Source organism: Bos indicus x Bos taurus, chromosome 6 (genome assembly GCF_003369695.1).
Source record: "Bos indicus x Bos taurus breed Angus x Brahman F1 hybrid chromosome 6, Bos_hybrid_MaternalHap_v2.0, whole genome shotgun sequence".
Lineage (NCBI taxonomy): Eukaryota > Metazoa > Chordata > Mammalia > Artiodactyla > Bovidae > Bos > Bos indicus x Bos taurus.
This window is the reverse complement of record NC_040081.1, coordinates 71,780,933-71,808,293: the sequence shown is the minus strand read 5'-3', so window position 1 is coordinate 71,808,293 and position 27,361 is coordinate 71,780,933. Positions and strand designations below refer to the sequence as shown.

At 43.1% G+C, this 27,361-nt stretch overlaps 1 protein-coding gene across 2 annotated transcripts in view; it reads right to left on the bottom strand.

Moving 5' to 3' along the window:
* Window positions 1-27,361, bottom strand: part of KIAA1211 (KIAA1211 ortholog) — a 277,640-nt gene that overhangs the window by 39,156 nt on the left and 211,123 nt on the right. For both annotated transcript variants that reach the window (XM_027544551.1, XM_027544552.1), the window contains exon 3: window positions 13,910-14,081. The gene's annotated coding sequence lies outside the window, so the exon portion shown is untranslated. The remainder of the gene's footprint in view (window positions 1-13,909; window positions 14,082-27,361) is intronic.

Below are 27,361 nucleotides of genomic sequence, written 5' to 3'. Positions count from 1 at the left end.
CTGAATAGCCCACGTGCGGAGATCTCAGCTTGAAACTATGTTCTAATGAACAAAGAGCTCGGTGGGATCTTTGTCCTTAACCAGCTGGGAACTATGAATTACGTGATTAGGAGGTGGAGGGGCAATTTACCACAAATTGCACCTTAGCCAAGTTCATCTGGACTTCTTTATTCTTGACATTTACAGATCTTTCACAATTGATTGCAAAGTAGGCCAATTCTCCCCCTTCTGTTTATTAAGAGTGAGCCAAGAGGCAAGGGGTCTCTGCGCCTCCGTGCTGCAACTTATCCTCAGAGTATCTGTTCAAATGGAAGAAATGGGACCTGCTGTGTCAAACTTATCTTGTGATGCTTAGAATACCTAGCATTCTCTTGAGCAACTATGAGATGTACAAAGACCTCTAAAACTCCCCAGATTTTTAACTTCTAACTGAAAGATTATCTATACAGTCATTTAACAGTCATCTTAATTTAAGCAAGATCTGAAGTCAAATGTAAAGCACATGGGGGAAAAGCAAACTCTAGAGGACAGGAAGAGAGGCCCACTTGGGAAATTTAGAACAACACTGGGCCCTGAGGAACTGTTTTCATAAGCTTAGAGAAGAATCACTGAGCCGTGACTTACAGATGCCACAAAAATGGTCCCTTTGGACTTAGAGGTCCAAAGAGCAGAGAAGTTCCTGGGGCCTTATAGAAAGAAAGGACTCACAACTCTCATCTCTAGATTTCTGTTCTGGTTTTTTTGTTGTCATTGATAATATTGTTATTTGCAGAGAGACTGGGATTCCAAACATCTATCAGAAGCTTCTAATCAGCTCATGGAGACCACTGTTCATCTTTCTCCTCAACGTCTTACTGACTCCTTTGGTTATCCTTCCAAAGGCAGAGACAGTAGAGTGGCCTGAGACTACTCTTTGGGCCTTAACAATCAGTTTTTTAAAAAACTATTTATTTATTTGGCTTTGTCAGGTTAGTTGAATCATGCAGGTTCTTTCCAGCATACAGACTCTCCAGTTGCAGTGCAGGAGGACTTCGGTAGTTGCGGCGTGCAGGCTTAGTTGCTCTGTGGCATGTGGGATCTTAGCTCTCCGACTGGGCATCAAACCCATGTCCCCTGCATTGCAAGCCAAATTTTATACACTGAAATACCAGGGAAGCCCCAATAATCACTTTTAATAACTCACTCCAATACCACACTCTCTTGTACCCACCTGTCTCCAGCTACACTAGCGGACCCCGTTGCTGCAGTTTAGTCGCCAAGCTGTGTCAGACTCTTGCAACCCTATGGACTGTAGCCCGCCAGGCTCCTCTGTCCATGGGACTTCCCAGGCAAGAATACTGGAGTGGGTTGTCATTTCCTTCTCCAGGGGATCTTCTTGACCCAGGGATTGAACTGGCGTTTCCTGCACTGGCAGGCAGATTCTTTACCACTGAGCCACCAGGGAAGCTTACTACTTGGACTAATACTACAGTGGACCCTACTACTTGGCTAGCCCATTGTCTACAAATTTGACACAAACAAAAGCAAATTTATCAGGCGTTTCCCACAAAATTCCAATCTTTCCTATTTCTTTGTTACTATCATCCCTTAGGTTCTGTGCTACAATATTTTGTAAGTGAAGTCAGATCCAGGTTAGGGGAAAGGTATTGTACCAAAGGCCTTAATGAGTAACATTATCTGCCCTTTCACAGGTAGAAATCCTTCAAAAACAATATCAAAATCAATGAGTTAAGGCTGCAGATCCTGAGCTCCGGGAACCATTTAAACCTGCATTGGATCACGGCTGTGCCTGGAGTCCTGCAGAGCTCCTTGCCCCATCTCTAGCGAGTCCCTAATGGAAACCAGCACCAGGAGAGAGAGCTGCGACCCAGGGCAGCAGCAGTCCTCGCCAGCCAGCAGTCTCTGCTGACTCTGTGATCACCAAGGCATGACTTGTCCTTTTGGACAAAGAAGCTGAGGACCGGAAGGTAAAGAGAGAGGCTTTATCAAGACAGAACTGAAGGATTCCCTGGTGGTCCAGTGGCTAGGACTCAGTGCTCCCAACACAGGGGGTCTGGATTTGGCTCTGGTCGGGGAATTAGATCCTACATGATGCAATTACAAGAACCCAAATGCTGCAAGGAACATCAAAGATATCCTATGTGCTGCAACTAAGATGCATCGCAGCCAAATACATTTCTTTTTTAAAAAGAACTGAAACCAGGAGGGACAGTGACAATAATGTTCACTAGCCCTTCAACTGCCTTTTGCAGATCCTCTGCTTATTTCCTGTAATACAACTGACATCTGTAAATGATCTCCAACTGAAGTCTCCTCCAATTCCACTTCCTCTCAAACCTGACATTCATCTTTAAGCAGTTAATTTGCCAGCTCAGAAACCTCTAACAGTTCCTTTTTGCCAAATTCTACCAGATGAAGCTGCAGTGGCTGCCTGGCACTTAAGGCTCTTCACGACGGCATTTAGGGACCCTTAAGCACGCTGGTTTTCTGAAGCAGAGGCCCTGCAATGCAGGGATTTAGTACTCAGACTGAAGCCAGTGTGCCTCCCCATGAAACCCGGTTCTCCCACTTACAGCTGTGTGGCCTTGGGCATGTCACTAAACCTCCAGGGTCATCGGTTTCCTTATCTGTAAATGAGGATGATAATACGACCTACTTCATGAAGCTTAGGGCTTCCCTGGTGGTTTAGATGGTAAAGAATCCGCCTGCGATGCGGGAGACCTAGGTTCAATCCCTGGGTTGGGAAGACCCCTTGGAGAAGGGAAAGGCTACCCACTCCAGTATTCTGGCCTGGAGAATCCCATGGACAGAGGAGCCTGGTGGGCTACAGTCCATGAGTTCACAAAGAGTCAGACACAACTGAGAGACTAAGCACAGCACATGGCGCTTATTTAGGATTAAATGAGCTACCATAGGCAAAAACCTTAGAGTAATGTGTTTACATAAATATTACCTGTTATTATCAAGTGTTACCCCACTTCAAACATCCAGAAATGCAAACCCAACCATTCAGTCCCCCAAATACCCTCTCTTGGCTCCATCACTGCATGGGCTCTTTCTCCCCATGACTGACTGCCCAGTGCCAATCTCTCAGGACAGGTCCTACTTATCCTTCAAGGTCCAACTGACACCTTATCAATCCCACACAGCCTTGCCTGTTTTGCCGGAAGAAGGGGATCTTTTCTCCCTCAGAAAGCCCTATGCATGCACGTCTCGTTACATACATGTTTATGTTATGGTCACTAAAATCATGCCTTAAATGAGAAGGAAAACAAAAGTGCTTTTGCACTGTAAGATGTATCATTATATTTTCACTACAGCACTTGGAGTTGCATGAGGGCAGGGATCATAACTGTTATCTTTGTTTCTCCCATGAAAGTGTGAAAGTGTTAGCCACTCAGTCGTGTCCGACTCTTTGCGACCCCATGGACTATAGCTCTGCCAGGCTCCTCTGTCCATGGAATTCTCCAGGCCAGAATACTGGAGTGGGTAGCCATTCCCTTCTCCAGGGGATCTTCCTGACCCAGGGATCGAACCTGGGTCTCCTGCACTGCAGGCAGACTCTTTAGCATCTGAGCCACCAGGGAAGACCATACCAAGGAAGTCCATGATAGGGAAGCCCAGTTTCTCCCACAGTGCTTTACAAAATAAAGGCTGTAAGTTTTTTTAGTGGGTGAGTAAAGGATTAACCGGGTACTGGAGTTTGTCAGATGGGTTTTCAATGGAGAGGTCACTGAGGGAGTGAAAATCCTGAGAAGGCAAAAAGTGGGCAAGTGAGGATGATCAGCATTTTCAAAGGTTCCTTCCAGGCCTCCTTCTCAACTCAAACCAGCAAACTGCTTCTGGCTTTGTTTCCCATCTCTCTCTCACCAAGTTTTCCAGGTTTCCTTCTGTGTCAGTTATAGTTCTTAGCTGCAAGTAAGAGAAACCAACTTTGTCTCACTCAACCAAGAGAAAAGCTGCTAGGATTTCCCTCGTGGTCCAGTGGTTAGGATCCCACCCGCCAATGCAGGGGACACGGGTTTGATCCCTGGATGGGGAAGATTCTATATGCCATGGGGCAACTAAGCCCAAGTGCCACAACTACCAAAGCCTTAGTGCCTAGAACCTGTGCTCTGCAACGAGAGAAGTCACTGCAGTGAGAAGCCCATGCACCATGGTGAAGAGTAGCCCCCACCTGCCATATCTAGAGAAAGCCTGTGTGCAGCAAGGAAGGTGCAGCCACAGATACATAAATAATTTAAAAAAGAAATTTCTGAGATGAAAACGGGAATATATATTTTAAGCAAATTCTATTTTCCTATTTTTTCAATTTTAAAAATATTTAAAGAGCCATTTTTAAACTCATTGTCCAAAGTTTAGAGTTCTAGAGCCCATGCTCCACAAGAGAATAGCCTCTGCCCGCAGCAACGAAGACCTAGTGCAGCCAGAAATTAAAATAATAATGATAATAAATAAATTAATTAGGAAAAGAAAAGCTACAAGATGAACAGTGAGGGCTCAAAGGACAACCAAAGTTAGAGTTAAAGCCTGGAGAAAGATAGCAATGAAGAGAGCTCTAGAGGTCAAGGCATCAGGAACCACAGCAGCTGTCACATAGCGCTCAAAGAGCCCAGTTACAGCCTGCTCTCCTGGTTGTGTCTTTACTTCCTGGATCCACCTGCCCAGTCAAAGCCCTAGGAGACAAAGGTTGATTGGCTGGGCCGGATCACATGTTCAGGCCAGGCTTCAGCAGGAGGGCAAGTAGAAGATCCGGGCCTTTTGGCTTCTGTCCTAGGAAGCAGGCACCAAGTTCTGTCAGACAGGCACACAGCAACACTGATTCCCTGAAAGGAAATTGGGGTGCTGTGGAGAAGGAGAACCAGAAGCTAATAGATGAATGACCCAAACCAGCCACCACACTATGCTTTGGGATCCCCTTTTGATTCTTGTCTCTCATTCAGCCCATCCATACAGACCAGTCATTTGAACAGCTAGCTCTCTGGTGTTCGGATTCCACTTGTCCTCCAAGAGGCTGCCTTTCTTCTCCGTGGCACTTGCTGTGGCCTGAAAGCAAAGGATGCCACACCCCATGCTCCTGGATGTCCACACCTAGCTCCAGTGCCCTATGCCCATGCCTATCTGCAGAAGTGGCAGAGATCAGATAGAGGGTGTGTGATGGGCCTGTGGCCTGGAGCTTAAGCCCTAGAAAGGGACAGTAGAGAGAGAAGGTGAGAAGGAAAATAAAATGAAGTTATCCCTTAGACATACTATTGCATCCCTCACCTACTGGGCAGTGAGTGTTAAGGAGCACAGGGAGGAGTCAAGCAGAGCCATCTCCATTTTAAGTTGTGTTGTCTGGAACTACTGCTTCCAGTGGGGTCTGGCTGGAACAATGAAAAGGGAGAGAAAGTTTGCTGGTGGAGGTGTTTGGAGGAAAAGTCTCCTCGTGAATAAAATGTGACACAAGACAGGGATGATCTCCTTTTTTGTTCCTGGTTTGTGTCATCTGCATGTGACAGCTGGAACAGAGGCAGCCACGTTGGAGCCATGAGGAAATAAGCCTGGGGATAGCCATACTCCCTGAAAATGCCAGAGAAGAAAAGGAATCAAACTGGATCTTGATTATGTTGCTAGGTTGCTGCATCAATGGTCCTTGAAACACGGAAAGTCATCTAGACTATCAGGAATCAGATAATATACTTCATTACCATTGCAGAAAGATACCAGTAGATGTGTTTTCTGTTAACTCATAATGCCTGATACAGTCTTCTAGCCACTACTCTAAACTCTGGGCACATCTAAGACCCACTGACATCACCTAACCTTGGAGTAAGAGCCTACAGAGGGAAATTCTCCCCACCTAAAAAAGGAGAAGGCTCTCTGCAGCTGCACAGTTAACACATGTCTCAGGCCAGCCCTCCTACTCCTTCTCCTTTGTCTTTTTTGGACAAGCATCATGTAATTTGGGACCATAGATATTGGGTAATTACCATGGCAATGATTAGGGATTCACTTCAGGAATAAGGAAATATAATTATAGTCCAATTGCAGCTTGTTTCCATGACAACAGGGGCAATTGTAATTGATCAGCACTTTTCTTCCTAAACAGAGCCGTGAGTCTCATTTAAATGAAATGCTGAAGAGCAATTAACTATCATCATCAAACAAACTAGAGTTGCTGGAAGAGACTGAAGTCAGATTACATTTTGTGTCACATCTTGGAGACTCATCCTGGACTCTGACATTCTATGAAAATACACAGTTCTCAATGGGCTAAAGGGTACCAAATCACCTAAATTACAGGAGAAATAGGATATGTCATAAAAAATTCAAGGAAGAGGAAGAAAGTTTGGAGTCTTAAAACACAGACACTGAGGGCTATAAGTCAAAGGATCATCTACTCCAGCCTCTAGGCTCAGTTCCCGGTCTACATCATGTAGGACGATCAATCATCTAGCCTGCCTCTAACATTCTGTAGGGACTCCTCAGCCTTCCATGCTACCTGTTCCACTCTTCAGGTGCCCCACCTGGAGTAAGGTCTTTTCACAAACCTCTCTAGCCACCGTGAGAATCAGTTGAGTCTTGGTCTATGCTTTGGAAATAGAAAACTAGTTATCAACATCCTCTTCATCTCAGTAGTAATATTACCCTGCATTTGGAAAGTACTTTTTTATAGCAAATAGTGTCAGGTCCCATGAATTTTTAAAATACTTTTATTTGGTTTATTTATTTTTGGCTGTGCTGAGTCTTTACTGCTGCTTGGGCTTTTCTCTAGTTGCAGTGAGCAAGGGCTACTTTTTGTTGTGGTGCTCAGGCTTCTCACTGCAGTGGCTTCTCCTGTTGTGGAGCTCAGGGTCTAGGCACATGGGCTTCAGCAATTGCTGTGCATGGGCTCAGCAGCTGCAGCTCACAGGCCTAGTTGCTCAGCGGCAAGTGTGATCTTCCCAGACCAGGGATCAAACCCATGTCTCCTGCATTGGCAGGCACATTCTTTACCACTGAGCCACAAGGGAAGCCCCCACATGCATTTTTTGTCCTCATAATTATCCCGGAAGACAGCATATCCATTTAACAGATCAAGAGGCTGGCTTGGTTAAGGTCACACAGCTCTGAAAACACCTGGATTCACAAGAGGATCCTGGCTTCCAATCTACTGCCCTTCCACATTTTGTATCTCTAATAATTACTGAAACTGATCATCAGCCTTCTTTCTCCGAGACTTATTCAGCCCAGTCTATTAGTTCTCCTGCTTAGTCCTAATTTTCATGCATTTAATGCTTTTTGCACCTCTTGTCTACTCTCTGTTCAATTATAGCACATCCCAGGTTCTCATGGATAGAGGATAAATGATCAAGTAAAATAGTCTTTTCTGACTTCATCTTTTGAAAAGCAGTAAGGCCAAGGAACTGAAGCACACACAGTAATCAGAGAGCCTGAGCTTCACTGTAATTTCATTGGTGACATGCTGTCTCACTACACCAACCGTATAATTTTCCTTTTCCAGCAGGTCAAAGGGACAGAGATCCTCTTCACCACGGTGGGAAACCGAAGGATGAATTAGAAGAATATTGACTGGTACAGTGAGTGGGAAGAGTCAGTATGGTAAAAAGGGGAGGATTCATGTATTCATTCATTCAATAACAGGCATTCAATAATTTCAATGAATAATTATTGAATGCCTGTTATGTGCTAGGCACAGTGCTAGAGGCTGGAAATAGGATGAAAGGTAAGGTGTGCAGGCCTACTTTTAAGGAAAAGTAAAGGAAGTTGTGAGAACAAGGGCAGGGGGTGCTGATCTTGGCTCAGGGGACCAGAGAAAGCTTGCTCCCTGGAGGAAGGTGCATTTGTGCAGAAAACTACAGGATGAAGAGGAATTAGATGAGGAAGGAGGTAGAGGTGGGGGGTGGGGCTTTCCAGACAAAAGAATTATATGTGCAAAATCAGCTGAGTTGGAGTCATATGGTAAGTCTATGTTTAACAATTTGGAGGAGCTGTCCAAGTGTTTTCCAAAGTGGTGGCATCATTTTACATTATCAGCAAGTAGGAGGGTTCCAATTTCTCACATCCTTATCAAAACTTTTAGACAGTGGATTTGGTTTTATGGAGTTGTACAGTCCATGGAATTCTCCAGGCCAGAATACTGGAGTGGGTAGCCTTTCCCTTCTCCAGGGGATCTTCCCAACCTAGAGATCAAACCCAGGTCTCCTGCATTGCAGGCGGATTCTTTACCAACTGAGCTGTCAGGGCTTCCTTGGTGGCTCAGAGGGTAAAGCATCTGCCTGCAATGCAGGAGACCTGGGTTTGATCCCTGGGTCAGGAAGATCCCCTGGAGAAGGAAATGGCAACCCACTCCAGTACTCTTGTCTGGAAAATCCCATGGACAGAGAAGCCTGGTAGACTATAGTCCATGGGATTGCAAAGAGTCGGACATGACGGAGCGACTTAACTTTCTATCAAAACTTACTATTGTCTGTCTTTTTTATTACAGTCTTCCTAATGGGCGTGAAGTGATCAGGTCAGAACCTGTGCCCCAGAAAGAGGACTCAGAAAGAAACGGAGACTATATGGGCAGAGATCCTGCCTAGGCAGTGAGGGGTTCAAGCCACATACTGGGTACCCCAGTCCTGGGGTCCAATGCAGGGAAGATGAGCCCTGGTGGCTGGTTGGAGGGCCAGTCAGAGGGACTAACAGGAGGGCTTTGGGAAGCCTGGACTTTTTTCTTAGGAGTAGTGGGCACACTGAAATACAAAACCCTAATCTTTTTTCCTTTTCCCCCCAAACTTTAAATGTCTTCTTTTGTATTGGGGTTTAGCCAATTGCCAATGTCATGGCAGTTGCAGGGGAACAGTGAAGGGACTCAGCCATACACGTATCCATTCTCCCTCTATACTCCCTCCCATCCAGGCTGGCACACAACACTGAGCAGAGTTCCACGTGCTATACCTAGGTCTTTGTTGGTTATCCATTTTAAATATAGCAGTATGTACATGCCCTTCCCAAACTACCCAACTATCCCTTCCCCCAAGCCCCCTCCAACCCCACCCCCACAACCATAAATTTGTTTTCTAAGTCTGTGAATCTCTTTCTGTTTTGTAAGTAAGTTCATCTGTATCATTTTTTAGATCCCACATAGAAGGGATGTCATATGATATTTTTCCTTCTCTATCTAACTTACTTCACTCAGTATGATCCTCTCTAGGTCCAAACACAGAGTTGCTGCAAAGTGCATTATTTCATTCTTTTTAATGGCTGCATAATATTCCACTGTATATATGTACCACATCTTCTGTACCTATTCCTCTGTCAATGGACATTTAGAAAAGCTGAATCTTGTATTCTGCAATCTTGCTCAACTTTATTAGTTGAATGGTTTTCTTGTGGATTCCTTGGGATTTTCTATATATAAGATCATGGCATCTGCAGATAGATAGCTTTATTTCTTCCTTTCCAAAATTAAAGCTTCTATTTCTCGCCTAACTGTCCTAGTTATAACCTACAATAAGTACAGTGTTAAAAAGCGATTCTTGTCTTTTTCCTGATCTCAAGGGAAACACATTTTTTTTTACCATTAAGCATAATATTAGCTGTGGATTTTCACCACTGTCCTTTATCAAGTTGAAGAAATTCCTTTCCACTCCCAATTCTGAGTGTTTTTTATCATGTAAGGGTGTTGGATTTTGTCAAACGCTTTTATCTCCATCAGCTGAGATGTTGTGGTTTGTGTCCTTTATTTTGTTAATATAGCGTATTATATTGATTGATTTTTGGATATAAAACTAACTTTGTATTTCTGGCTTAAATTCCATTAGGTCATGGCGTATAATCCTTTCTATATGTTGTTGGAATCAGTTTGCTAGTGTTTTGTTTCAGATTTTTATGTCTTGATTCCTTAGAGATATTGGTCTGTAATTTTCTTTTTCTGTGATGTCTTTGCCTGGTTTTGGTATTAAGGTTAACGGTGGCCTCACAGAATGAGCTGGAAAGTTTCCTCCTATTTGCCACATTCGTTCTCAAGTGGAAGCCTCTGCTTATGCCATTTCTGACTGGACACATCCGTGCCTTGTCTCTCAGCCACTTCAAGTCCTATCGCTTGTTGGGAGACAGCTCAAGGCCTCCTCATTCCTGAGCCCCTTCCTGTCCTGCTCCAACCCCAGGGTGAGCTCACCCTCCAGGGAGCCCCTTCAGTTCTTAACGTGCTTAGAGCTGGCACTTACTGTAAAGTGCTGTAGCTGTGTGAGATACAGTCAATGCCAGGTGTTAAGTAGAAACTGGAAGCAGGACAAGTGCTGTCCTCATAAGTAGCAGAACCTCCGTCAGCAGCTGAGGGCCAAAGGATACCCGAGCTTAGTGACCCAGGGCCAGCAGGACAACCCAGGGCCACGTGACTAGCTCCCTAGCACAGCTGCAGCAGGACAGAGGCAGAGTAATGGATGGTTCCGAGGGCACTCATTACTGTTTGAATAGTGCCTCAGCGACTTACCAGCAAGTCATTCTCAAATGGGAGTAATAATGTCAATCTCAGAGAGTCATGGTAAATATTACATGAATTCACCTATGTAAAACACATTTGTATTAAGTTTAACACGTGGTAACTTTAATATACACCAATGGATATTCTCTGAGGGGGAAAAAATTGTGGTTAAAGGAATCTTGGAAATGCTGCAAACGACAGCTCTCTTCTTGGAAATTCCCAGGGCACAATGGCACAGTAAAAGCTCTGAAAAGTCCTATGTGAAGAATTCTATTTAATTCGTTTCGGTCCAGGATTTCCCAGACCTTTTTGTCAAAATGACCTTCTCCCCCTTTTGAAATTTAAAATCTATTTAGCACACTTTGGGAAACACAGTATTAGCTGTTTTTAGTTAATAATGGAAGTCATATTAAATTGTTAAAAACTGATCATGTTTTACTGTTTTGCTTTTCCCACTGGCATGTATAATTTAAAAGTAGCAGCCTAGGAGAAATAAAGGCTTCTAACCTAGAGAAAGAACAGAATGCTTTAAGACCCAAAGGAAATGAGAAATTTCAGGCAGAAGGAGCAGATCAATAATGAGCTATTTTTGGCCATGGAGACATTTCTAGAATTACAGATTCTTGGAGTTCGACAGCATGTTAAAGTTCAGCTCCTTTAAATTCCTACCCGGTGCAGAAATTGCCCTTCATCAGTCCCAATCCCCCTGGCATACATCCAGCCTCTCCATTTTTAAACAGCTCTAGTAATTATGAAATTCTCCTTCACACTGGGCTGAAGTCTGCCTCCTTGGAGCCTCCACCTGAGATCACATTCACAGAATTTTGAGTTTTGTATTTTAGTACCAGCTGCCCATTTTGGAGATTAACAAATAAAATACACTACGTATATCGTATATATATACTTTTTGAATCCTACACAACGTAAAGAAGGGTATCTGTTAATTGAGCAGCGAACTGAAAATAAGGATTGTTAGAAGCAGCATTTCTCATCTTCTCCTTCTGTAAATAAGGCAGATAATCAGAAGTTCAGCTAAACTGTAAATGATGCATGTAATATTTACTTCATGGGTGGAATTATTTTTCAGTTGGAAACTTCTGGGACTTCCCTGGTAGTACAATGGATAAGAATATGCCTCCCTACACAGGGGTGAGTTCAATCTCTGGTCTGGGAAGATTCTACATGACTCGGAGCAACCAAGCCCGTGCGCCACACCTACTGAAGCCCGAGCACTTAGAGCTTGTGCTTTGCAACAAGAGAAGTCACCGCAATGAGAAACCTGTGCACCGCAATGAAGAGCAGCCCCTGCTGGCCACAACTAGAGAAAGCCTGCCCGCAGCACTGAAGACCCAAAGCAGCAATAAATATGTAAATAACTGAATAATTTAAAAAAGAAAATTTCTGAGAAGAAAACAGGAATACATATATTTTAAGGAACTTCTATTTTCCCATTTTTTTAATTTTAAAAATATTTAACGAGCCATTTTAAAACTCACTATCCAAAGTTTATCCTTCTAGCTTCCTGTATTATACAAATGTGTTAAACAATTAAAATACAGCATATGTTTCATAAATATAGGTTTATTAATAAGAACAGGTAACATTACATATATTTAATGGAAATGTAGCTGTTAGATCCAATGTAGATTTCCCCAAGGCTTTGTAAAACTTTAAACCTTAAGGAAAAAACCTAAGGGTAATTGGAATACCAATTAAGTGGGATGAGAACCAGAGTCTAGGGTCTTCTGAGTCTAATATAGTTCAACAAGAAATCAGAGACTTGACAGAGCTATAAAAAGGATAAGTTGTGCTTCCATAGGACAGTCCTTCTAAAGGAGAACTTTCCAGACTTGAGCTCAGATTTTGCATTAAACCGCTACTCAGTCATATTTTAGTATCTGTACCTCATTCTGATGTGTGAAGCAAAAAGTTTCACAGTCTTACTTTGCAAAGGAAGAAACTGAAGTAAAATCAAAACTGATTCATGCTGAACAATACTCAACTCTACATCAGTACTGACATTCCAGCAATTGGGTTTAGTTTGGTGCTAGCTGTGTTCTCTTTCAGTGAGATCGTTTCCTTTGGTCAGTAGTTTCCTTACTAAAGACAATGGAAAACAAATAACAGGCCTGTGGAGAAAAGGAGTCAGCATTACTTGGAACTAACAAATGTTGTCGTGGGCACTGTAAAGCTTAATGTGGATGGCTTGCTTGAGGATTCTGTAATCTGGGCTCAACTGCAGTTGACAACACTATACTCACAGACAGACCACTGAGGATGTTTTTGTCTTTGTCCTTGAAACACAATAATATCACAGATTACATCATCTATGCCATCAACACGTACTTAATGCATTGTCAAGCATTCACAGGAAACACTTTCTAAGAGCCTAAGATGAGGCTGAATAAAACCCGGTCCCTGACTTCACAGAACTGACAGGTGAGTGAGAGAGACAGACAAGCCCATCAATAACGTCCAGAGAAAGCGACAAGCTCTTTGCTGGAGCCAGGCTCCCGATGCTGGGGGAATGCTGTCAAGGGCAAACAAACCAGAACTGGTAGTGGGAAAGGGCTTCTCAGAGAGCTGACTGCAGAGCTGTCAGGAGCACAGCTTAACCATCTCTGACTTCAATTCCCAGCACTCAGGTGAGAAAGTACTGCCTGACCCTGCTTGTCTAAGTTCTTGACACTGTCACAGCCAGATGTAGTGTGCTCTAAGAGGAGGAGAAAGGGAGAGAGGAGGAGGAGAGAGCAGAGACAGGGAGACAGAGAAGGAGGAGAGAGCAGAGACGGGGGAGAGAGAGAGAGGGAGAGAGTAGAGATAGGGACAGAGACAGAAGGAGAGAAAAGAGACAGGGAGACAGAGAGAAGGAGGAGGGAGCAGAGACAGGGAGAGAGAAGGAGGAGAGAGCAGAGACAGGGAGAGAGAAGGAGAGAGCAGAGACAGGGAGAGAGAGAGAAGGAGGAGGAGAGGGAGAAGGGATGGAGGAGAGCAGAGAACAGGGGAGACAGGAGGAGAGAGAACAAGGAGCAGAAACTGAAAGCTCATTGGAGGCAGGTTCTGGAAGTTGCAAGAGATGGCCAGGGGTATGAGGGTGACATCCTGTGCCCCAGCAGTCTGTGTACTCAACATGGGTGTGAAACCTTTCCCCTTGCCAGGCAGTGGGACAGGGGACACAGTTTCCTTCAGCCCAAGGAAGCTTGTTGAGCTGAGGCAGTGAGCTGCCACGTTCCTCCCAGGGCGAGGGCAGCAAGAGGAAGGCTTAGACTCCGGTGGTCTCCCGGCAAGTGAGACCCATGTGCCAGCTCCCCGAGGTGTCTGCGTAGAGCAAGCACCCCGTGCACCCCGATCCTCCACCTTCCCGGAGGTGCCAAGGTGGCCCTGCCTCCCCTGGGACTCCACTCCCCACCCCGGAACTCCGCAGAAGGTCTGGGGGTAAAAAGTGTGAGTGATTACCTCAGACTGCCCTCCAGGGTCTCCTCGTCGGAAGAGAAGGTTCCATTGCTGACACTTGGGGGAGAGCGACACTTGCGCCCCGCAGACGCCTCCTGGGATACCGACGTGCCTTTCTTTTTCCTTTTGCCGAACAACTTCTTAAAAGGCTGGAATTTGCCTCCTTTCTTCTTGTCTGTGGATTACAAGATAAACACGCTGCAGCTGGACAAGGCTGCACCTCTGAGCCTAGAGCGAATTATGACCGGGGCTGCGAGCCGGGGCAAAGGGCGGTCGTCGGAGCCAACAGCCACCTGGCCCGGCGCCAGCACGGTCCTCGGGCAGCGGGGCCACACAGCTGCCGGGGCGACGCGCCCCTGGGCAGGGTCTTCTGCCCCACGGGCACCACCGAGGGCTTCCAAGCTTCATGCTGGCCGGCAGGGCATCCCCTGTGTGTGCTACATGATGCCAGTGCCTGCTTTCTTTAACAAAGCAGATGGCCAGGGCCCCTCTCCGTGGGAGATGCTGAGAAAAACACCTAAGTTAGGCGGTTAAAAGGTTTTATATATAGATATAGATACATAAGATAGATACACATATAACTTTATATATATACATACATCATCTTCCCTGAGAATCACTCTCTTTCAGCCTTTATTAGGTAATAGAAGATAACTGCTAACTCTTGGCATAAGCTTTGCCCCCAATTCCCTCCATCCCCATATATTTGCAGTTTATTCCTCTTGTCTCCTTTTAAGACATACTATGAAGAGCCCCAGAGGAGCTGTTATGAACATCTTTCCATATATTATTAGATCCAGTCAGGACCCAGGCTTACTGCCAGCACTTTATACAGATATTTTAGGTAATACCTTTCAGTTCTGCTCCTTCATATACGAATTCCTCTAAATTACCCCACTCCTACACCCCAGAAGAGAAAGTGTAAATCAGCCTCTACTAGGAGAAGCTTCCTTTCAGATCTTTCCTTTCAAAAGCTTAGTCATTTATCCAGAGGCCAATCTTTTTTTTTTTTTTTTTAATTATTTGATCTTTACTATCTATGTATGACTGCTGGCTCAGCAGGTAAAGAATCGGCCTGCAATGCAGGAGGCACAGGAGATGCAGGTTTGATCTCTGGGTCAGGAAGATCCCCTAGAGAAGCGGTAACCACTCCAGTATTCTTGCCTGGAGAATTCCATGAACAGAGGTGTAACAAAGAGTCAGACACGACTGAATGACTAAGCATGCACATATCTGACACACATATGACTTCTGTAAGAACTTTACAGATAGTACCTCAGTTATCCTCAAAACTACCTGGGAAGTAGATACTGCAAACATCTGTGTTTTCTGGATGAGAAACCTGAGCCCAGAGAGATGAAATTACTTGTCTGTGTCATGGGAAACATATCTTGGAAGCTGGAGTCAGGAGCTTTGAGGGGAAAGGAGAGATGAACGTTCATCATATGTATGGAAAAGTACCTGCACAATACACACAGGACTGAGCCCCCATCTGGGTGTCAAGTCCCCAGACCTCTGCTGTCCAGAGATCTGGGTATCAAAACAAGGCTAATCATCTCATTTCCTCTCGTGATCTGCAGTTATGGCCTTACTAAGAGTTCACAGAAAATCTGATGTGAGGAAGAAGTGGTTTAAACTACTTTGCCCTAAGCAGTGGTGAGAGAAAGTGAGGAAGCATAAAGAATAATTACCAATTACAAAAAGATAACAGTCTGGGATCCTTAGTATAGATGCAAACACACCTTCAAACTTCATCGATCCCTGAAATAACATATTGTATCCCCCTTAAAAGGAAAGGAGATTGATAACATAGCAAATAAGGCACTGTGTTAGTCATGTAGTCCTCAAAAAGAGTTAAATTATTTAAAAGACAAGGAAATGTGCAATGTAACTGAGATCACATTATTTAAGAATGGTTAAAAACAAAAAAAAAATTGGAGTGTTTAATTTCAAAATGTTTTCAGTGATTATTTATTCAGGCATATAGTTCAGAGATTTTCACAAAACCTACTTTTGGTTTTCATCAGTAAAGTCTCCAATGGCTAATTTTAAAAATTATAATCAGTAGATTTTGAAGACCTTCACAGAACATTAGGTAAGTGTTGGAAGAACTGACTTCACGTGTTTTCCTTGGTGGTCCAGCGGTTAAGAATCCACCTTCCAATGCAGGGGATTCCAGGGGGGATCCCTTGTTAGGGAACTAAGATCCCACATGCCGCTGGGCAACTAAGACCACATCCTGCAACTGGAGAGAAACCTGAGACGCAACAAAAGATCCCGTGTGCCACAATTAAGACCCAAGGAAGCCGAAAATACATATTTTTTTAAAAAGAATTGACTCTCTATAAAATGAGTCAACTTAAAAATTTAAACTAATAACATTCTGTAAGGTGCCACAAGTATTATTACATGACCGTATAACTGGTCTTTGGCACTGCCTGATGAAATAAACGAGTGCAGTACTTTCTCCATGACTGTCCAAGGTTCAAAATACGTAACTGACATCACATCTAATTTCTAGGTCGACGGCATCAGTAAATGGTCAAACAGCAACTTACGCTACATTTCATTTATTTAGGAGGTAAAATTCTCCTTTTATATCAATTGCTTCTCTTCCCACTGTAGAAATACCTAACCCCAAGTTTTCTAATTGGAAATATTCTAAAAGACCATAGTAAAGTTCTAAAAATATCAGTTATGATGACATCATTACCCCCAGCCTGGGTCCACAAATAAAGCTTTTAAGCTACGTAGAGAATTTTAGATTGTTAGAATTTACTGATAGGAAAAAAGTCATCCCTTGCTCTAAAGTTAAGGTGGATTTGATGGGGTTCAATTGAGCTGGAACGAAGGGAGTTATCTATAATTAAAGGCAAATTAAATGACAGTTTCTTGAATGGCTATTTAATTGATGGGTAACTTGGTCTACATGGTCAGGCAAGAAGGCTGATGAGGGCCTTTGTAATGCCTCAGTGTCTTGAATGGTGGCAGCCACCATATAAAATATTGGCTGCATTGATCATATTGATGAGGAAGACAGAAAGTGAACAGTCTGGGAGAGGACACCAGGCTATGGAAGCCTTAGCTCAGAGAACTTGGTGGGCTTCATGCAAGCACAGAAAGGGCCCCTTCGGGTGACTTGTTCTGCAGAGCTGGCCATTTAAGGACTGTTTGTAAACCAACCAGCCTAGCACTTTGTGCTGCATATTATATGGGTTATCACTTGGCTTGAGTCCACACACATCATCGTGCAAGACGTATCAAAGTCCAGATGTCAGATAGCACCCTTCTCAAGAATTACTCAGCGAAGACTATTTCATCAATGCCTTACTACCGGAAAAAGTAAAGGAACAGTAAAACCTACCTGAACTCTGCAACCAATAATCATTCCTCTTACCACAAAGAAAAAAAAAAGATTCTAAATCCTAGGAACACCAATCTCTCTTCAGAGGAGGAATCATAACACAGAAGCTTTCATTAGAAGTCTGCTTCAAAGTCTTTAAGTGACATCTCAATTATTAAACAAAATTTCCCCCGTCCCCATTTCCACAATTAATGTTCCTGTTGGAAATATCTTTACATTTTAAATAAAATTCAAAAGTTTACTTTTATGATTATTTTATTATTGACTGTGTCATTTAACTAATTTTCCAAGATTAACTTTAGAAAAAAACTTAGTAATTGCAATTAGCAGTTAGGCCCACCCAGTATTCAGACAGCAGACTATGACCAAACAACCTCAATGCTGTTGTTGTTCAGTCATTCAGTGGTATTCGACTCTTTGCAACCCCATGGACTGAAGCATGCCAGGCTTCCCTGTCCTTCACCATCTCCCAGAACTTGCTCAAACTTATGTCCATTGAGTTGGTGATGCCATCCAACCATCTCATCCTCTGTCATCCCTTTCTCCTCCCGCCTTCAATCTTTCCCAGCATCAGGGTCTTTTCTAATGAGTTGGCTCTTTGCATCAGGTGGCCAAAGTATTGGAGCTTCAGCTTCACCATCAGTCCTTGCAATGAATATTCAGGACTGATTTCCTTTAGGATTGACTGATTTGATCTCCTTGCAGGCTGAGGGACTCTCAAGAGTCTTCTCCAATACCACAGTTCAAAAGCATCAATTCTTCGGCACTCAGCCTTTTTTATTAAAAGTCCAACCCTCATATCCATACATGAAACTACTAGAAAAACCACAGTTTTGACTATATGGACTTTGTCAGCAAAGTAATGTCTCTGCTTTTTAATATGCTGTCTAGGTGTGAAGAGTATGAAAAAGCAATCTTAATAGGGAATAAAATTTTATAAATCAGGTAAGGAGTTATACTCTTATTTACTTGACTCCCCAGTTTTATTCTCAATGTTTAAGTCTAAGATCTTCCATATCAAAAAGGCAAGTACCTACATTTTATGAAGCATTTGCAATTCTATACCACAACAACCATCATGAAAACCTGAACATCTGTCTGTACATATCCTTCATCAAACTATTTTATGATCAATATATGATTTCGCAGCTGTATCAACAGTCTGTCTCCACCACAGAATTAATTAGATTAAGTGAGTGGTCATCACTAGCAGCTATTTTCTTGACAAATAACGCCAATTGCTATTGTGAATATTTTTGTACAGATGGGCCTAAAAAATCAAAGCAGTTTTCATAATGTAGCAAAACAGACAACTTCTGCAATGCTAATATAAATACTCCCAAAATACAACAGTCATACAGAAGGAGTAGGACATAGCAAAATATTCTCTAGCATTAGAATATTTAGGATGGCATTTTACAACTTTACCACAGAAATTTACTCTTGTTGGGTGGTTAGGGCAGTGGGGAAAGGAGAGAAAGGAGAAGAAATAAGTATTATTTCTACCTAAATTTGTTTTTTCTTACTGACTGCGGCTCTAGTTAGGGGTTAAGTGTGTGGGCCCTAGAGATGAGAGTGCGTGTAGCTGGCCTGAATCCTGATCCCATGTCTTGCTAGCTATGAAACATCTGCTTACCAGCCTCTGTGGATATTTACCATCTTAAAATGGTAAGACTGAGTTTATAGGAGAAAAAGCAGCGGGTATCACATTTTCTTAATATTTCAGCATTTTTCTGCCATAATTTTTCACATGAAAGAACCTATATCTGCATATACACTGCTTCAGGGATCACAATAATTTTCATTCTTTAAGTACTGAATTGAATTAATTTACTTTCATCATCTAATAATTACTTAAGGGGATTTTTTTTTTCATTTAAAAAAGTGCTCACTATCTATTATTTCATGGATATAATTACATACCATTTGATGGCTACATCAGTATAATTACTAGTTTATACAGAAGACTCTAAAAATTAAAAACCACTGGGCAAGTCAAGCAAATCTGATTCATTTTTCCACTTGTCATGAGGATGCAACTCTTACATTTTCATTTCTAAACCGAAAATAATAAAAGCATACAATTTCTCTGCATTGGATTTATATAACACCCTTCCAAATGAGAAACAGAATTTCCTCTCTTAGTTCATTTAGAACATCGTGTCTTAGTCTGGAGTTTCTCAGACTGTGCTCTGTGGGTCAGTACCAGGTTCTTATTCAAAGACCAGTCCACTTGAGAATCCATGCAAAACAAAGTTAAACTTGTTTCTTCACTATGGGACCTTTCAGGGTTTTTAATATGCTGATACCAAGTATTGTGCTCCAGAAGAGCAGCGAATATGCAGTGCTGCCCAAACTTGACTTTCTGAACATCCATCATGACTAGCGCTCCTCTGAATACTCTGGGAAACAATGTCTTCATTATCTCTTTCAAATGTCTTGTAGTTTCTTTAGGTCCTATATTCATACACTCTAAATTTCTCCCCTAAATTCCAGAGCACACTGCTCAGTAAACAGGAGTTTACTAGAGTGTAGCTCTAGTGATCTTTTTAAGTATTCTGATGTTCCAGAATTAAGAGAAGCACTGCAGGATTCCTCTTAAGTTAGTAAAATTACAGGATTCAGGCAATTGCTGTGTACCATGTCCTAACACAATGCCTGACACAAAACAGACACTCGATATACAGATCAACTGTTCCATTAGAGTCAGATGTGCTTTGGAAATCAGAAGTTTTCAGACTGTGTAAGTGAAAGAAAGTGAAGTCGCTCAGTCATGTCCGACTCTTTTCGACCCCGTGGACTGTAGCCCACCAGGCTCCTCTGTCCATGGGATTCTCCAGGCAAGAAGACTGGAGTGGGTTGCCATTTCCTATATAGAGGCATGTTAAAACCCCACGGGTGTATGTGACAGCACTTTACAATCAAATCCAGTGTTTCTGGAAAACATTTATATTCATCTTAGTGTTAATAAATGAATTTTGCACCAAACTGACAAAGAACCTTTGGGAGTTTGAAAGTACAGATAGGAGGTGGTGATCTCTTTAGGCAGTACAGTCAGTCTCACAATCACACTTGTTTTGAAAATGCAAATTTGCTCCAATGTGACTGATACATGCTATCTCATCCATGACCAGCGGCAGGTGAACGCTTGGAAAACTGCACTCTGCTGAAATGAGGTGTGTAGGAACACACAAAACCTCCACCCACATACACCTCAAACGTCTACCAGTTCCCCCAGATGGCCACCTGTGCTTTGAGACAAACCCGTGCACATGTGGTGTTGCCGCTGTGTTCCTTCCACAGCCTCACAGCAACTCACAAGGTGCAGCCCTCCAATACTCCAATCCACAAGAAAACTCTAGGTCTTTTTCAAGGTAGAATACCATATACATTACAGTATTGGTTTATTTCATGACCATTTAACATGTGTAAAACTGTGATACCTTTTTTTAATTAGTGCCTACCCTCTTAAATATGGCACAGATAATTTTTTTGTGTTGTGCTGCTCTCCCACTTTCCAATGAGTCCCTGGTTCTCCCTTTGTGATTCAGCATACCTTATTGATTTTTAGCAACACATACGTCATGTGATAGTAGAACTCACTGCACATACTAAGGAAAACATACTGAAACAGGTTTGTACTGTACTTACTAGATCTATGCAAGGACCAACCAAAGAAAATGTAATTTCTTGGCTGCTTCTTGGGTCCTTTGTTTCTCAAAACCAATTTTTAATTTTCCCAGTTTTTCCCATTGGACTCTCAGAGCCTCCTTGTACAGATTTCACAATAATTCACAAGAGAAACTAAATAATACTGAGAAACAGTTACAGAGGCAGACATAATTTTTAATGTGAAGTCTCAGTGTTTGGCCACATTTCTCCCACATACTAGAAGACGTGTGGGTGGTGGTTCTTTTCACTGCCAATTTCTGTCACTTGAGTTTCAGAGGGTGCTGTGAATCAACACCCAACTCTGAGAGGGAAATACTGGTGGGGGAGCTGCCTGCTACCTTGCTCTGCAATTTAGTGCAGTAGCAAACTACCTCAAAGGATACCTCTACCCAAGGGCTGAACACCTTAAATTCATTTCAATTCAACACATGCTATCTAAACACCCAACACCTGTAGGATCTGCCTGGGGCCCAGCAGGCAGCACTAGTGAGTAAAGAAAGTTTTAGGGACATCTCAGGCTGTATCAGTCAGGGTTTAATCAGAGAAACAGAACCAGCAGGAGGTGTTTTTACACAGGCGTGCATGAGTGTGTGTATGTGTACGTGTGTGTGTGCATGTAAGATCCATTAAGAGATTTATTGCAAAAAATTGGCTTATGCCAGGTGCAGGCTGGCTAAGCAAGTTTGAACCCACAGGGCAACTCCTTAGGAAGAGCAGGCTCGAGTCTGCTGCTGCTTCACAGGTGGAATTTCTTTTCTCAGAGAAGCCTCAGCTCTTTTTAAGGTCTTTCAATGTATAGAATCAGGCCCACGCAGATTATCCTGAATAATCTCCCTTGCTTAAAGTCAACTGATTACAGACTTTAATTACATACAAAATATCTTCACAGCAACAGTTTAATTAAACATTTGTTTCATTAAATAACTGGGGAGTATACCCTAGCCAAGTTGACACAGCAACAAAATGATCATCACACTCCACCCTCTCAACTTGGCTCTCATGCACACTCACACCACACTTCATTTCCAAATAAAGCCAATAACAAAGTCATACTTTCACTGACATGATACAGCTATCCTACGTACATCTGAAAACACCCATTCCGCAGAAGAAGTTCAAAGTCCTTGGGCAATGCTCACACTTCTCCTATAACTTATATACTGAGATATAAAGTAAAAAGTGAAAGTGTTAGTTGCTCAGTTGTGTCTAACTCTTCACAACCCCATGGACTGCAGCCCGCTAAGCTCCTCTGTCTATGGAATTCTCCAGGCAAGAACACTGGGGTGGGTTGCCACTCCCTTCTCCAGGGGATCTTCCTGACCCAGGGATCGAACCTGGGTCTCCTGCATTGCAAGCAGACTCTTTACTGTCTTAGCCAACAGGGAAGCCCCACTGAGATACAAAGTTATTATTAAAACATCTTATGTTTGATGATGAGATAGGAAAACATATTTTGTTACTATACAGAGAAACATATTCATAACAAAATAAGGAAGAAGTACCCATAACTAGTATGGGTTGTTTCTGCAACAGTCATGTGGTCTTCAGAGCTATCTTCTTTTTTTTAATATTTATTTTTAATTGACTGATGATTGGTTTACAATACTGGTTTGATCATAGCTATTTTCTTCCACTACCCATTGCTTTTGCCCTCAGCAAGGACCTCAGCTGGTTGTGTTTCTTTGCCTGGTGAGTTGATTCACACCTTTAGAACCTGGTCCATTAGCTGTCCCAAACTGGGCTGTTGTAGTTTTTGATTACCCCACAGGATGTGGGAATACTAATATGCCCTAAGGGATTTCCAGGAGTCCAGACACACTCTTCCTTGCTTCCATTATACAGTAGCAGCAATTTTCCCTTGATAATCAGAGTCAATCACTGCATCCCATACAGTAACTCTCTTCCTTGCCCATTGAATGAGAAGCAGGAGGAACCCACAGGGACCATGTGAATCTCAACAATTCACTATGTAGTCTCCTGGAATCACTGCTGTGTCTACTGATGGAAGTAATCCTCCTACTGTAACTAAGAACTCTAGACAAACAGAACTTGAGGTCAAGGGAACAGGAAGATTAATTTTCCTAGTGGATCACAGACAATGAAGCCATTTCCATTTCCACCCATTGATTCCTGGACCAATGAAGCCTGGCTATGAGAGAGACATTACTACATATTGGACACTGACACAGAACATATATCATAACCTAGAAGACACTGTCCCAGCCCCCCAAGGTAACATTATGTCACTGCTGCTGCTGCTGCTAAGTCGCTTCAGTCATGTCCGACTCTGTGTGACCCCATAGACGGCAGCCTACCAGGCTCCCCCATCCCTGGGATTCTCTAGGCAAGAACACTGGAGTGGGTTGCCATTTCCTTCTCCAAGGAAATGAGATAGGAAATGAGATAGGAAAACATATTTTGTTACTGTACAGAGAAACATATTCATAACAAAATAAGGAAGAAGTACCCATAACTAGTATGGGTTGTTTCTGCAACAGTCATGTGGTCTTCAGAGCTATCTTCTTTTTTTTAATATTTATTTTTAATTGACTGATGATTGGTTTACAATACTGGTTTGATCATAGCTATCTTCTTCCACTACCCATTGCTTTTGCCCTCAGCAAGGACCTCAGCTGGTTGTGTTTCTTTGCCTGGTGAGTTGATTCACACCTTTAGAACCTGGTCCATTAGCTGTCCCAAACTGGGCTGTTGTAGTTTTTGATTACCCCACAGGATGTGGGAATACTAATATGCCCTAAGGGATTTCCAGGAGTCCAGACACACTCTTCCTTGCTTCCATTATACAGTAGCAGCAATTTTCCCTTGATAATCAGAGTCAATCACTGCATCCCATACAGTAACTCTCTTCCTTGCCCATTGAATGAGAAGCAGGAGGAACCCACAGGGACCATGTGAATCTCAACAATTCACTATGTAGTCTCCTGGAATCACTGCTGTGTCTACTGATGGAAGTAATCCTCCTACTGTAACTAAGAACTCTAGACAAACAGAACTTGAGGTCAAGGGAACAGGAAGATTAATTTTCCTAGTGGATCACAGACAATGAAGCCATTTCCATTTCCACCCATTGATTCCTGGACCAATGAAGCCTGGCTATGAGAGAGACATTACTACATATTGGACACTGACACAGAACATATATCATAACCTAGAAGACACTGTCCCAGCCCCCCAAGGTAACATTATGTCACTGCTGCTGCTGCTGCTAAGTCGCTTCAGTCATGTCCGACTCTGTGTGACCCCATAGACGGCAGCCTACCAGGCTCCCCCATCCCTGGGATTCTCTAGGCAAGAACACTGGAGTGGGTTGCCATTTCCTTCTCCAAGGAAATGAGATAGGAAATGAGATAGGAAAACATATTTTGTTACTGTACAGAGAAACATATTCATAACAAAATAAGGAAGAAGTACCCATAACTAGTATGGGTTGTTTCTGCAACAGTCATGTGGTCTTCAGAGCTATCTTCTTTTTTTTAATATTTATTTTTAATTGACTGATGATTGGTTTACAATACTGGTTTGATCATAGCTATCTTCTTCCACTACCCATTGCTTTTGCCCTCAGCAAGGACCTCAGCTGGTTGTGTTTCTTTGCATGAAAGTGAAAAGTGAAAGTGAAGTCGCTCAGTCGTGTCCGACTCTTAGCGACCCCGTGGACTGCAGCCTACCAGGCTCCTCCATCCATGGGATTTTCCAGGCAAGAGTACTGGAGTGGGGTGCCATTGCCTTCTCTGGCTATGTCACTAGCACTATATAATTGAGTCTTCAAAGCCACTGCAGTATGATATCAAGCCAGCTGCTACAGGATGATGGGGAGCACAAACAAGACCAATGAATTCCACAAGCCGGGGCCTCTCAAGTTCCTTGATTAAAAATGATGTTGTGGGTTGTAGCCTGCCAGGCTCTTCTGTCCATGGGGATCCTTCAGGCAAGAATACTACAGTGGGTTGCCATGCCCTCCTCCAGGGGATCTTCCCAACCCAGGGATCGAACCCTCATTTGGAATTCTCCAGGCCAGAATACTGGAGTGGATAGCCTTTCCCTTCTCCAGGGGATCTTTCCAACCCAGGGATTGAACCCATGTCTCTCACATTGCAGGCAGATTCTTTACCAGCTGAGCCACAAGGGAAGCATCTATGGGTAGAACTACTGTGATATCATTTCTGGAAACAGAAAAAAATACTGTTTTAAAAGATTTTCAAATGGAATTATATAGTCTGTGTCAGTACTCCAGATTGTGTCAGGCAGTCCTGTCAGGCTATTCTTCTTTGATCTGAACCCCTTCCTTTGCACCAATACCACATTTATTTCTTTTGATTCTACTCTGTTCTCCCTGGAGAGCATTTTGTGGGGATGAGGCGGTCCTTTGAGAATCACTGCCCTCCCAGCAGGTTTCTCATACCTAGACTAAACCTTGGACAATAGCTCAGACAGGTAATAGATTCACCCTGGCAATGTCCTATTCTGGGGAGACAAAAAAGACACAACCACTGTGTTTTATAGAAACTTTCCATTAGTTCGTGCACCAGATACTGGTAGAATAAGCGACAGCCCAATCCTGAGAGTCCAAGGGAAGGTGATTTAAATTTCCTCCAGTGTCTGGGATGTATTATCTCTTTGACTAATAATCCCTGGGTTCACGTGATGCGGAAGTTGGAGAGAAACCTCAAAGGTGTCCTTTGTCCTTTTATGGTTGGGCATCATTTTGTAAGGTAATCTAGGTTCAGGGGTTACAAACACCTTAGAAATGCAAATGTTTCCCACATAACTCACTGTCCACAGCCTTCCAGGAGAGTCACAGGAGCTCTACTGCGAACACAAAGGTCACTCCTGAACCAAAAACGTTATGGCTCAGATTTTATTTCCTAAACACAGCCCTCTGGGCAAATACTGCTGCTTTTTGGTTTGTTTGTTTTAGCACCACCAAGTCTGCTGCTGCTGCTAAGTCACTTCAGTCGTGTCCGACTCTGTGCGACCCCAGAGACGGCAGCCCACCAGGCTCCCCTGTCCCTGGGAATCTCCAGGCAAGAACACTGGAGTGGGTTGCCATTTCCTTCTCCAATGCATGAAAGTGAAAAGTGAAAGTGAAGTCGCTCAGTCGTGTCCGACTCCTAGCGACCCCATGGACTGCAGCCCACCAGGCTCCTCTGTCCATGGATATTCCAGGCAAGAGTACTGGAGTGGGTTGCCATTGCCTTCACCAAGTCTAACAGTGGCTAAACCTGTGATTTTTTTGTGTGTGTACTATTTCTCAATAATAAGGAGAGATGCTCTTCATCTCAAGAGGTTATGTAAATGCAGGGAAACAACCCCTCCAATCTTGAAGATCTGGGTTTATTTGGTCACTGCTGCCATTTTCTAGCTTCTTGGGACCTCAGTTTCCACATCTGCAAAATGAAGCACCTAAGCTCTATATGAGGGTCCCTCTCTGTTTTAAAACTCTAAGAATCATTTCTTTAAAATGTCAGTGAACTTCAGGGGCTTCCCTGGTGGTCCAGTGGTTAAGACTCTGCCTTTCAATGCAAGGGACACCAGTTCGATCCCTGGTCTGGAAAGACATTACATGCTGCAGAGCAACAAAGCCCATGTGCCATAACTGCTGAGCCCACGCTCTAGAGCCTGCACTCTGCAACAAAAGCTACCACAATGAGAAGCCCATGCACCACAACCAAGAGCAGCCCCCACACGTAACTAGAGAAAGCCCACATGTAGCAATGAAGACCTAGCACAGCTGAAAACAAATAAATAAATCTTTTTTTAAAAAAAATGTTGGTGAAGTTAGAATATATTCTGGCTCATAAAACCTCTCTTTTCATAAGTTATCTGTTAATTATATTCATTATATTTTCTCCATTCCTGGTTTGTCTCCTAATTACACTGGTTTTGTTACTATCATACTTATTTTGCAAAATTAAGGACCTTCAGGCTTTGGAAGAAGCAATAACGTAGTCTGCAAGTTGGCAAAAAGAGAGCCAAGTCATTCCATTTCTTTGTGTCAAAATCCAGGTTCCCATTCCTAGGAATGCCAATGCTGATGGAGAAGAAACAGTGTCACAATCCTAGAACCTGAATCCCCAACCCCATCACCCCACTGCCATCCTGGGTCTGACTCAGTGAGGTTTTCTAAGAAAAGTAACTAATGTGAGCCTCAACTCTGGGAAAAACTTTTTCTGGAGGGAAAAAGCCTTCAGACACACTTCTGAGATTTCAGGGATTATATTAGGCACTCAGGGTTCCTGTTAAGTTCTGAAGGACAAAGTCAGATGGGTCCCAGACAATCTTAGATTTATGGGCCAGTGATACAAATGGAGACAGCTTTAGTTGCTGACCAATTCTACCCCAGTATATTGGAAAAGACCCTGATGCTGGGAAAGACTGAGAGCAGAAGGAGGCGACAG